Consider the following 12,657-nt stretch of genomic DNA (forward strand, 5'->3'; position numbering starts at 1 on the left):
GATTGACACTGGCCAACCGGATGGCCCCTCCTCCAGACCAGTGCTCCACATGTTCCAAAGCACCCAGCGGCTCTACATATCCTGACTTCGTTCTTGGTCAATTCTTATACATATATATGTTTTTCTCTTCCTTTTCTTACTCTTATTTCTTCCCTTCTCCAGTCTGGTTATTCTGGTTGTTGGTTTGTTGAAGCAGACATATTTAGTCTATTCCCTTTTCACCTGTTCTGTATCCTCCTTCTTTATTTTCCTCTCTCTCTCTGGATTAAGCCATACAGTTTCTCTGCCAAGTCAATATTCTTGTCTTTTCTTTTTCCCCACCCCTTCCATTTCTCTCTTTGTATGGGATAAGACTTCTTCCACCACCACCACCCTCCCATAAAAAAATTATTTTGGGGCGCCTGGGTGGCTTAGTTCGTTAAGCATCCGACTTTCGCTTAGGTCATGATCTCACGGTTCGTGGGTTCGAGCCCCACGTCGGGCTCTGTGCTGACTGCCAACTCAGAGCCTGGAGCCTGTTTCGGTCTGTGACTCCCTCTCTCTCTGACCCTCCCCTGCTCACGCTGTCTCTCTCTCTCTCTCTCCTAGAAATAAATAAAAATATTTTTAAAAAATTATTTTTCCAGAGTTACTTCAATGAACAAATCAAAGCATAAGTGGTGGACGGTCTAACACATTACTACAAGTAGAGAGATAAAACAACCAGAGTCACAACAACAGAGAGCATGTAGCACACTTCAAAAACAGCTCTTGAAGGGTCAGGCTCTGGACAGTGTGTGACCCCTTCTTAATATAGCAGTGCTCGTAGGCGCAGGACACACAACAGGCTTTGAAAACACATAAGGGACAGAAATCTAGCCAAAATGAAGAAATGAAAGAATTCTTCTCAAAAGAAATTCCAGGAAAGAATGACAGCTAAAGAATTGCTCAAAACAGATATAAACAATATATCTAATCAAGAATTTAGAATAATAGTCATAAGATTAATCTGCTTGAAAAAAGCATAGAAGACAACAGAGAATCTATTGCTGCAGACATCAAGGAACTAAAAAATAGTTATGACAAATTAAGAAATGCTATAAATGAAGTGCAAAATAAACTAGATGCAGTGACAGTGAGGATGGAAGAAGCAAAGAGGAGAATAAATGAAATAGAAGACAAAATTATGGAAAATGATGAAGCTGGTAAAAAGAGAGATAAGAAAACACTAGACCATGAAGGGAGAATTAGAGAACTAAGTAATTCAATGAAACTTAATAATATCCATATTCTGTGAGTTCCAGAAGAAGAAGAAGGAGAAAGGGGCAGAAGGTTTAACTGAACAAATTATAGCTGAGGAAGGAAGCAGACATCCAAATCCAGGAGGCACAAAGAACTCCCTTCAGATGTAAAAGGAATAGGTCTTCTCCATGATATATCACAGTGAAACTGGCAAAACACAAAGATAAAGAGAGAATACTGAAAGGATCTAGGGACAAATGGGCCTTAGCCTACAAGGGTAGTAGCAGACGTGTCCATCGAAACTTGGCAGGCCAGAAGGGAGGTGGCAGTAAATACTTAGTGTGCTGAATAGGAAATATATGCAGTCAAGAATCCTTTATCCAGCAATGTTTTCATTCAGAATAGAAGGAAAGATAATGACTTTCCCAGACAAACAAAAACTGAAAGAGTTCATGACCACTGAACCCGCCCTGCAAGAGATCTTAAGAGGAACCTGTGAATGGAATGCTGCAAAGACTACAAAGGACCAGAGACATCAGTACAAGCAGATAAACCCATATCTTTCAATAATAATGCTGAATGTAAATGGACTACATGCTCCAATCAAAGGACATAGGGTATCAGAATGGATTAAAAAAAGCCAAAAGATCCATCTACAAAAGACCCATTTTAGACCTGAGGAAACCTTCAGATTGAAAATGAGGGGATAGAGGGGCTCCTGGGTGGCTTAGTCGGTTGAGCGTCCGACTTTCGCTTAGGTCATGATCTCGCGGTTCGTGGGTTCGAGCCCTGCGTCGGGCTCTGTGCTGACTGCCAGCTCAGAACCTGGAGCCTATTTCGGAGTCTGTGTCTCCCTCTATCTCTGACCCTCCCCTGCTCACGCTGTCTCTCTCTGTCTCCTAGAAATAAATAAAAAAATATTTAAAAAAAAAAAGGAAAGAAAATGAGGGGATAGAGAACCATCTAGCATGCTACTAGAAGTCAAAAGAAACCTGGAGTAGCCATACTTATATCAGACAAACTACATTTTAAACTAAAGACTGTTTAGAGATAAAGAAGGGCATTGTATCATAATTCTGGGGTCTACACACAAGAAGACCTAACAATTATAGATGTATATGCACCCAATTCAGATTACCCAAATATATAAAACAATTTATTACAAACAGAAGCAATTTTATTGATAGGAATACGGTAATTGCAGGTGATTTTAATACTCCACTTACAGCAATGAACAGATTATCTATGCAGAAAATCAACAAACAATGGCCTTGAATGAAACACTGGACCAGATGGATTCAGCGGATATATTCAGAACTTTTCATTCAAAGGCAGCAGAATACACATTCTTCTGAAGTGCACATGGTACATTCTCCAAGATAGATCACATGCTGGGTCACAAAACAGCCCTCAATAAATATAAAAGAGTTGAGATCATACCATGCATACTTTCAGATCACAATGGTATGAAACTTGAAATCAACCACAAGAAAAAGTTTGGAAAACCTCCAAATGCATGGAGGTTAAAGAACATCCTATTAAAGAATGAATGGGTCAACCAGGCAAGTTAAGAAGAAATTTAAAAATATTTAGAAAAAATTTTAGAAAATTTAGAAAAAAATTAGAAAAAAATTAAAATGAAAACATGACAGTCCAAATGCTTTGGGGTGCAGCAAAGGCAGTCCTAAGAGGAAAATACATTGCAATCCAAGCCTACCTCAAGAAACAAAAGAAAAATCCCAAATACAAACTCTAACAGCACACTAAAGGAACTAGAAGCAGAACGGCAAAGAAATACAATTATCAGAGGCTTCCATGAAAAGTTATTGCTGACAAACTGGACAACCTGCAAGAAATGGACAAATTCCTAGACATCCACATCCTAACAAAACTCAAACAGGAAGAAATACAGAATTTGAACAGACCCATAACTAGTGAGGAAATTGAATCAGTTATCAAAAATCTCCCAACAAATAAGACTCATGGGCCAGATGGCTTCCCTGAGGAATTCTACCAAACATTTAAAGCAGAGTTAATACCTATTCTTCTCAAGATGTTCCAAAAAATAGAAATGGAATGAGAGCTCTGGACTCATTCTATGAAGAGAGCATTACTTTGATTCCCAAACCAGAAAAAGAATCCACAAAAAAGGAGAAATACAGGTCAACATCCCTGATGAACATGGATGCAAAAATTCTCAACAAGATATTAGCGAATCAAATTCAATAGCATATAAAAAGAGTTATTTACCATGATCAAGTGGGATCCATTCTTGGGCTACAAGGCTGGTTCAATATTCACAAATCAATCAATGTGATACATCACATTAATAAAAGAAAGGATAAGAACCATATGATCCTGCCAATAGATGCAGAAAAAGTATTTAACAAAATATAGCACCCTTTCTTAATGAAAATCCAATGAAAACTGGGAACATATCTAAGCATCATAAGGGCCACATGTGAAATGCCCACAGCTAATATCATCCTCAATGGGGAAAAACTGAGAGCTTTCCCCTTGAAATCAGGAACACCACAGGGCTGCCCATTCTCATCCCTGTTGTTTAATATAGTGCTGGAAGTCCTAGCCTCAGCAATCAGACAACACAATGAAACAAAAGGCATCAAAATTGGCAAAGAAGTCAAACTTTCACTTTTCAGACATGATATTATACACGGGAAACCCAAAAGACTCCATCGAAAGGTTGCTAGAACTGATACATGAATTCAGAAAAGTCGCAAGATACAAAATCAATGTACAGAAATCGGTTGCATTTTTATACACCAATAATGAAGCAACAGAAAGAGAAATCAAGAAACTGATCCCATTCACAATTGCATCAAGAACCATAAAATACCAAGGAATGAACCTAACCAAAGATGTAAAAGATCTGTATGCTGAAATTATAGAAAACTTATGAAGGAAATTGAAGAAGACACAAAGAAATGGAAGAACATTCCATGCTCGTGGATTGGAAGAATAAATATTGTTAAATGTCAGTACTACTCAAAGCAAGCTACAAATGTTTTTCCCATAAAAACTGCACTGGGATTCTTCACAGAGCCAGAGTAAACAATCCTAAAATTTGTATGGAACCACAAAAGACCCCAAATAGCCAAAGTAATTTTGAAGAAGAAAACCAAAACAAGAGGCATCACCATCCCAGATTTTAGCCTCTACTACAAAGCTGTAATCATCAAGACAGTATGATATTGGCACAAAAACAGACACATACACCAATGGAATAGAAAAGAGAACCCAGAATTGCACCCACAAATGTATGGCTAGCTAATCTTTGACAAAGCAGGAAAGAGTATCCAATGGAAAAAAGACAGTCTCTTTAGCAAATTGTGCTGGGAGAACTGGACAGCAGCATGCAGAAGAATGAAACTGGACCACTTTCTTACACCATACACAAAAATAAGCTCAAGTGGATGAAAGACCTAAATGTGAGACAGGAAACTATCAAAACCCTAGAGGAGAAAACAGGCAACAACCTCTTTGGTCTCAACTGCAGCAATTTCTTGCTAGACGTGTATCCAAAGTCAAGGGAATTAAAAGCAAAAATGAACCATTGGGACCTCACTGAAAAGGAAACAGTCAACAAAACTAAAAGACAACTGATGGAATGGGAAAAGATATTTGCAAATGACATATCAGGTAAAGGGTTAGTATACAAAATCTATAAAGAACTTACCAAACTCATCACCTGAAAAACAAATAATTCAACAAAGAAATGGGCAAGAGTCATAAATAGACACTTTTCCAAAGAAGACATCCAGATGGCCAACAGACATGAAACGATCCTCAGCATCACTCATCATCAGGGAAATACAAATCAAAACCACACTGAAATACCACCTCACACCAGTTAGAGTGGCTAAAATTAACAAGTCAGGAAACAACAGCTGCTGGCGAGGATGTGGAGAAATGGGAACCAATCAGAATGGATGATGGCCTGATGTCTCATCTTACTGAGTTGACCTATGGGCCAAACATCCTCCCTTTAGTGGATGGATCATGGGGAGGAGAGAAGTTATTGAAAGGATTGGAGCCACAGCAAGATATCTACCACTACTGAATTATGTTAATATTTTACATTCCATTTGGCCAAGTGGATATTCACTAGCCTTGGTAAGGGGTGTATTTATTGGTAGTTTTCAAACAAGTCCTTAATCTTAACACTGCTTCTCATTGGATTTATTTAGGAAATTTACAGAAAGGAGCAGTGCTAGGTCAAATCTAAGTGGAAGCAGACATAAGTCATAGAGGGTAGAAGGCAAGAAAAGAACAAGTTGGAAAAAAAAAAAAAGAAAAACGAAAACAATCACTTGTGGGTATTTTTGTGAAAAAATGTGCCACAACCTCAAGTAATTTTAATATTAATTTAATTAAAAAAAAAACCCTCCCAAACATGTCATTAAAATATCAATTTCCTGCAAATGATTACTAGGTAATAGATTTAAAGTTAAAAATGTGTTTATAGAAATAAATCGTAGTTTATTCCAGCAAATATTTATGACCATGGCTACTCTCTGCTGGATAGGGGAGGCACACAAACTCACCAAGAGACAGGCACAGGCTCAGAAAATGCGGGTCTTCCCTTCTCTCTTCATTTGTGTTTGAGGTATATTTCCAGGACCCTTCTAGTCCTTCATTGGCCATATCCAATCTGTGAACAACTCCAAATATGCCTTGTAATTTATTCTTTAATACATAACTAGGACCCCCCTTCAGGTGGTCCCTCCCTGAACACCTTTCTACTCCATCCAGGTGAAGTGACATCATCCTCCTGGTTTCTCTCCACTGCAGAATTCACTACCTGCTTGAATATGTCTGTTGAGATATGCGCCCCAGTCCCAAACTGCAGATTCCTAGTGACAGGTCTTGACAAAATGGGTAGTGTAGAGGGCATAAACTGGGGGCAACAAATGTGGAACAGACCTAACTTGAACCAAAGTCAGGTCCCAGAGCTGGTCGAGTGGTGAGTGACCACTTTGGACCAGTCTGGAGACACGAAATTGAGGAATTGGCAATGAGCTGGACTCTGAAGGAAGACAAGGAATAAGAAGGTGAGGTGAAAGCTGAGGTCAGGGATGCAAGTTTGAAGGCTTAAGAATAGTAATGTTTCTGACATGTCTGGGAGAAGTCAGTAGGTGGGCGAGGTTGGATGGGAAGGGGAGGTATGGGGTGTAGGTGGGGGCCCAGCTACCAAGGGCTTTCAACCCTTTATTTAGTCTTTTAAATAGGGCTAAGGAAATAAAAGACAGTCTGCCTATGAGACCCACAAAACTCCTCATTGTCCTCAACTCCCACACACATCCAACCCATCTACCCACCTATCTGCCTTCTGAGTGCCTTCCCAAGATCTAAGATTTTCTTTCCTCCCTAAGCTAAAGCCAAACTGGGCATAGTTCTAGAGCACCCTCTTCACATCCTTAGGTCCAACACTGCTTGCTCCACACTATAGCCCCTCCAGAAGGTCCACCAAATTCAATAACCTGGCACACATCTCTCTACCACCCAGAGCTATTTTGGAAAGTTCCTGTGGAAATGATGTATTCCATTGGCAAGCTACAAAATGAATACATTCCTTCATAGTAGGACACTTTCCTTAAAGGCTCATTTCCCAACAGATTACTCTTTAAAAATGACCCCAAATTTGTTTCTATCTCAGACAAGGATTGTTTCTCATAACAGAAACCTGTCTGCTGCAGATATTTGTTAGCATTCTTTGGATGCCTAGCTTTTGAAACCCTTTCTCTATTTGAAGAATCCCCCACTGTGGGAACTGAAAAGGAATCAGTTACTTTCCCAGCTTTTCTTGCCACTAAAGGACAGGCAGCTAAGCCAGGCCAACCAGATGCATCCACCCCAAGTTTTGAATAAAAAGCCAGTGATGCAAGGAAGTAAGATGATAGAATCCTCTTTGTTGATGGTGGTAAGGGCAGCAATACTCACGGTCCAGAGTTGGAAGCAACAGGCAAGGAGGCACCCAGCACCCTACAGCAAGGTCACTGTGTCAGGAAAACAGCAGTCTTGTGGCACAGTTTCTACTGCGGCTCTGACTGAGTCAGCTTCTGGCTGTTCTTGCCCTTTATCCAAGCCTCAATCTGAGACTATCCCTGAGATTAATTCCTTTGTGGGTTAAATCAGCCAACCAGCTTCTATTGCTTATGTCTAAGAACATTCCCTGGAGCATTTTACTGGACCCAGCCAGAAAATGTAGACTGGCTGTGGAAGGGCTAGGACAGGCCCTGGAGACTCTGAGACCAGTTCTGCAAGTTGGCCTCCCACTCAACAGTCCAGTCAGTCTCTGACTCTGCCTCTCTCTTTACGTCGAATTTATTCTCTAAAAAATTAAAGGCATTTTAGTTATAAAAGTAATTTTGGTTAAATATTTTAAAAATTCTAGCAAATCAGAACTGTATAGAGTCAAAAGGAAAAGTCCCCTTCCAGAGCACTCTCTCCCTACAATTTATGATGTAAGCAATTTGGTGTTAGCTTCTAGATCTTAGTGTCTTTGGAAGCACTGCACATCTGTATGTGCACATGGCAGAGCTCAACCTGGGGATCCTTCAGGGGAGTCTATCCCTGCAGCGTAGCACCAGGCCTTTCCAGGAGGGAAGATTCTGGACAGTCTACCCAGCATAGCACCTTTATGAGCATCCCTAGGAACTCTGTCTTTGTTATTGGTATCTAGGGCAACTTGACACCCATTTGCCAGAGATGAAAGATGTAACTGATCATTTTTTCATTCACTTTCTCATTCAACAAACATTCATTAAGTGCCTACCATGTGCCAAGCATCATTCTAAGTGTTCCAAATCCTTCAGTGAACCTTTGGCCTCATAAGCAGAGAGGGGAAGGTAGATAACATACAATAAATGACAGAATTATATACCATTTAGAAAGGAATAGGGACACCTGGGTGGCTCAGTTGGTTGGGCATCCGATTTCCGCTCAGGTCATGATCTCAGGGTTCATGGGTTCAAGCCTCGTATTGGGCTTTGTGCCTACAGCTAGCTCAGAAACTGGCTCCTGTTTTTGGGTTCTCTCTCTCTCTGTGTGTGTGTGTGTGTGTGTGTGTGTGTGTGTCTGTGTGTGTGTGTCTTTCTCCCCTGATCATGCTGTCTCTCTCTTAAAAATAAATAAACCATACCTTTTTTTAAAAAAAAGAAAGGAATAGGTGTCATTGGGGGAAGCAGAGCAGGGCAAAGAGGAGTAGAGGCATTGAGGAGAGTGAGAGGTCAAGGTAGGCCTCAGTGGTAGATGAGACTGAAACCAAGTCTTAGAGGGGTCAGCCATGTGGGTTTCTGAGGAAGGGCATTCCAAGCAGAAGAAACAGCCAGTGTGAAAGCCCTGAGATAAGGTTGTTCCTTGTGTCTCCAGGGACCAGTAGAATCCAGTCTGCTTGAGCGGAAGCAACACCAGAGAATCCACATGGACTTTCCTGCCTGGTAAGACTATGGCTCCTCACCTGAGTGTAATGGACACTAATGCTGGCTGTGAGCAGGTGGTAGTATGACCTAATTTATGTCTGCTTTGTAGGGGCAAGAGGAGCAGCAAAAGTCCACAAGATAGCTGAGGTGAGATATGACAGCAGCTTCCACTAGTGGGTCAGTTAGGAGCAGCAGTTGGATATTTAGTATTATCCTGAAGAATATCCTAATAGTCAAGTATGAATACATCTGAGGAGGAACCCAGAATGATATGAAAGTTTCTTATTGTCGAATTGGTTACATGAATAGCTAAAGTTATCTTTATCTGACGAGAGGCAGGTAGAACAGTGTTATTTTTGGCAGTAGACTGACATTAGAATTTCTATTTTAGAAGTTTGAATTCAACATGAGCACTAGATAATTATTCCCTAAAACTTAGGTCAGCAGAACTATGGAGGCTATGGCTCTGTTTGTACAGGTGCTAGACCTCCTTGGGGATTGAGACTTTAACTCCTACCCCTAAATGCAAATTTGGAAAAGCCTACTGGGCTGGACCAGAGTAGCTCTGCCTACATTTTAAGGAGAGCCAGCGCAATGCCAAGGGTCTGTGGAGTACCAGGCTCAGGTCCAGCATAGTCACTGATTAGCTCTGTGGTTTAGAGAACAATGGCTGAAAACCAGTGTGAATTCTGGGTGCTGTAACTCTGAGTCTAAGCCTAGAACAGCAGGGAACTATGCCCAAGTAGATATGTGCCCACAACTTTCTAGCAGCCTGGGGAGGCAGCCAGAAAGTTTCCAGCAGCAAGCTGATTATGTGCTGCTCTATCTACCATCTTCACTGCTTGTATTCCATTTTATTTTTATCTGCTAATCTGATTGGCAGAAATGACTGTTGTATCATTTTGCATTTTTATGATTCCTAGAGGGGTCTGAGAATCTTATATGAGTACTGACTTAACACCAAATCATTGCTATTTCTCTTATTGACTTCTTGATACCTGCCTTATTCTCGTCTCTCTGGAAACAGTTCTCTGTACTGTGTAATGCATGAGGTGTAAACATGACTGCCTAGAAGTTCAGTTGAAGGCTCAATATAGACTAACTAAGGTTTCTGAGCCCACTTCCAAATGTATGGAGAAATGATCTAACTAATCTGAGGTATCTAATTTCTACCCCTGGGCTAATAAACTCTGGTACTCAGGTCAGTTCATTCAGGCCCACAGTCTGGATGGCTTCTCTGATAAGGAGGAATGGAGCAGCAAAAAAATGATGGTAGAAGAAATTAATGCCAGCTCTGGTACATTTTACAGAAGGGATATATCCTCCAGATAATTCCAGTGGTGGAAGTTTGCTTTGTTCTCCACAGTAGTCACCAATTCTTATCCAAAAGTGGTCAGTTACGTGACTTGTACTTAACCAATAGGTAATTAGAAATCTTTATGTTTTTGAGAAGGGGGGGAGACATTTGCAAGATGGTGTTTTGGAAATTTTATTCTGATGGAATGTTAGATGCAGGAGGAAGGAAAAAAAGTGAAGGAGGAAGACTGAGCTGGAAAGATGTTCTAACAAAACCCACAAGTTGAAGATCAATTAACATGTAGAAAACAACAACAGCATGCAATTAGGTGGTATATTAGTGAATGTGAACACTTCTGTTAGGTAACAGGCATGTTAAAAAGATATGGCAGTAGTATTTTATTAGTGTTTACCCACTACAGCTCAATATAAAATGCTAACTCAAACCTCAGCACTGACCTGTATTAACTGATGAATCTTAACACTTGAGAGCTCAGCAATTTTGTATCTGGCCAATAATTATAAACATTTGGGTCTTAATTACTCCTCCTATTATTTGGCTAATATGTAGCTATTTTTTCTATTATTATTGCTTTCAGGTTGTGATTTTTAAAAACCTTCACAGTAATCATCCAAATTACCCCAAAGCCCTCTATTCAGAGTGACAAATCTTTTTCTACAATCCATTCCTAGTCCTACCCCCAAATTCAATCAATGGTTTTTGTTATTTTTGTGATATAATTATTATGCTACTCCATCTGAGGTTAGGGTGTGGGTCAGAATGCAGTGAACATGCTCATATAAGAGCAAAGGCCTTTTGAAAAAACAGGCCATCATCTAACTGGCCACACCTCTGTTGTCACACTACATAACACAGGAAAAGCCAATATACCTATGACATAGGTGTACTAAAAAGTGACTGACTCACAGCCCAAAGAATGTAGGGTGAAAGAAGGAAATATCTAGAGAAATAAACTGGTCCTGAACCTCAGCCTAGCACTTTCTGAAACCATCAAGCAATATAAACCCTCTGACGTATTACTGATAGGAACACTTAGAAGATGACATGCAGTTGAGTGGTCACGGAAAATTAAGGTCAGAATAAGGAAGGAATGCTCTGAAATGAATGCTCTTTTAGTGTGTGCTAAAGGCTTGTCATACTGTATGGTAGGCCGTTTGTTATCTCCATGTGGGGAGAGAGGCAAGGTTGTACCTATACAATGTGTGTACAGCCAGGTAGGTAGCATGGGACATGCTCTGACTCATTGCATGATGCCTTTGGTCAGGATGCCAGGTAGATCAATGGTAGTTCAACCCATGGAGCCATAAGCTGGATTGAAAATCTGGGAATGCAAGCCAGTAATTAAGAATGAGACATTGGACCAGGGCCTGCCCCAAGCAAACAGATAGGTGGAATTTGTGTTTACTTTCCCTTCACCTCCTCATTTCAATTTCCTGCTTTAATATCCTCTAACTCTGAGTTTTCAAACCCTCCACACTAGTCTGCTCCAGAAACTTTTTATGAAAGTTATACTTCTTTCTTTACCACCCACCCAGCTGATATTTCTCTGTGGCCTGTTCTCAGTCATTTGTCATGAGGAAATAGGCTAAACTATTACCAGGGCAGGGCAGCCAGCTTGTGGTATTTTCCTTCTTGGAGGCATCGCATGGTGAGACTTTTGGTCTTGCAGCAAACATGTGGAATTAGCATTTCAGGCAGATGACCCTTCCTAGTATCCTTCAGATCAGACCCTTTAGCTGACTGCTTACTTTAACTCCACAGAAAACTTTTCAAAGATGTGCTATAAAATAGCACGTTAAGTATAATCATTAATGAAACAAAAGAATCAGGTAGATGCTGGGGCGCCTGGGTGGCTTAGTCGGTTAAGCGTCCGACTTTCACTTAGGTCATGATCTCGCGGTTTGTGGGTTCGAGCCCCGCGTCGGGCTCTGTGCTGACTGCCAGCTCAGAGCCTGGAGCCAATTTCAGAGTCTGTGTCTCCCTCTCTCTCTGACCCTCCCCTGCTCACGCTGTCTCTCTCTCTCCTAGAAGTAAACTTAAAAAAAATTAAAAAAAAAAAAAAAAAAAGAATCAGGTAGATGCTCAGGGACTGATTGGCCTCTGTAATTGAGTAAAAGGAAAAAAGCTACCCATTTTTGTTAACACAAGTACAAGTTCAGATTCAAAACACTTGTTTTGGAAGCCAAAGGCAAAATCACTGTCACAGAAAATAATTTTTTTCTAATTTGCCTTGTATAAGGAAACTGCATCCAATTGCACATGGCAATCCTCATGGGATGAGGCTCATTTTGTTGTATCCTGATTGCAGAAGGTGACTGATTCTCCCAGATTTATTTAATGTTTTTTAAATGTTTATTCATTTTTGAAGGAGAGATGGAGGTAAGTGGGGGAGGGGCAGAGAGAGAAGGAGACACAGAATCTGAAGCAGGCTCCAGGCTCCAAGCTGTCAGCACAGAACCCAATGTGGGGCTTGAACTACATGAACCGTGAGATCATGATCTGCACTGAAGTTGGTTGCCCAACCGACTGAGTCATCGAGGCACCTCCCCCCCCATATTTAGTTCTTTCTGCAAAGTAAGCAGCCATGTGGAGCCCAGAAACCCTCCTCCTGAGAACTTGTCCCTTTCCTTCAGCAGCAAAGTAGGTTTAACTTTTTTGCTGCTTCTGAAGTTCCTG

The sequence above is a fragment of the Hyaena hyaena genome, unplaced genomic scaffold (genome assembly GCF_003009895.1).
Source record: "Hyaena hyaena isolate Hyena2069 unplaced genomic scaffold, ASM300989v1 scaffold_1596, whole genome shotgun sequence".
NCBI lineage: Eukaryota > Metazoa > Chordata > Mammalia > Carnivora > Hyaenidae > Hyaena > Hyaena hyaena.